The sequence below is a fragment of the Gnatocerus cornutus genome, unplaced genomic scaffold (genome assembly GCF_029298725.1).
Source record: "Gnatocerus cornutus isolate USDA-ARS CGAHR unplaced genomic scaffold, icGnaCorn1.1 ctg00000473.1, whole genome shotgun sequence".
Taxonomy (NCBI): domain Eukaryota; kingdom Metazoa; phylum Arthropoda; class Insecta; order Coleoptera; family Tenebrionidae; genus Gnatocerus; species Gnatocerus cornutus.
The window spans coordinates 15,001-16,330 of record NW_028275786.1 but is presented as its reverse complement, the minus strand read 5'-3'; positions in this window follow the sequence as shown (position 1 = coordinate 16,330).

Below are 1,330 nucleotides of genomic sequence, written 5' to 3'. Positions count from 1 at the left end.
ATTTGACCTAACTGACCCTAAAATGGCGCCATCTATGTGTCAGGTCTGGAACTTCATAAATGTCAAAAATTACAAGATTCTGGGTTCATTTACGTATTTTTCTTGAATTTTAAGCATAATTTGACCTGACCTGACCCTAAAATGGCGCCATCTATGTGTCAGGTCTGGAACTTCATAAATGTCAAAAATTACTGTTTTTCCTTTATTTTACATATTGTTTTTTAATTTTGGCGCCTATTTTGACTCAAAAATGGCGCCATCTATATGACAGGTCTGGAACTTCAGAAATGTCAAAAATTACAAGATTCTGGGTTAATTTACGTATTTTTCTTGAATTTTAAGCATAATTTGACCTGACCTGACCCTAAAATGGCGTCATCTATGTGTCAGGTCTGGAACTTCAGAAATGTCAAAAATTACAAGATTCTGTGTTAATTTACGTATTTTTCTTGAATTTTAAGCATAATTTGACCTGACCTGACCCTAAAATGGCGTCATCTATGTGTCAGGTCTGGAACTTCAGAAATGTCAAAAATTACAAGATTCTGTGTTAATTTACGTATTTTTCTTGAATTTTAAGCATAATTTGACCTAACTGACCCTAAAATGGCGCCATCTATGTGTCAGGTCTGGAACTTCATAAATGTCAAAAATTACAAGATTCTGGGTTAATTTACGTATTTTTCTTGAATTTTAAGCATAATTTGACCTAACTGACCCTAAAATGGCGCCATCTATGTGTCAGGTCTGGAACGTCATAAATGTCAAAAATTACAAGATTCTGGGTTAATTTACGTATTTTTCTTGAATTTTAAGCATAATTTGACCTGACCTGACCCTAAAATGGCGCCATCTATGTGTCAGGTCTGGAACTTCATAAATGTCAAAAATTACTGTTTTTTCCTTTATTTTACATATTGTTTTTGAATTTTGGCGCCTATTTTGACTCAAAAATGGTGCCATCTATATGACAGGTCTGGAACTTCATAAATGTCAAAAATTACAAGATTCTGGGTTAATTTACGTATTTTTCTTGAATTTTAAGCATAATTTGACCTGACCTGACCCTAAAATGGCGTCATCTATGTGTCAGGTCTGGAACTTCAGAAATGTCAAAAATTACAAGTTTTTAGGTTTATTTACATATTTAAAAAAAAAAATTGTAGTTGTGGCTTTCCATCGAAATTCATCTACTGAAAAATGTAGCTGTTTTCAACTTGTTATTCCGTCAAGTTTTGAATTTTCGTAATTGCAACGTTCGAATGAAATTTGTGGATTTATGACTTTTCGGAATTGGTCAACTCAAAAGTTTTAGAATTGTAACGTTAGA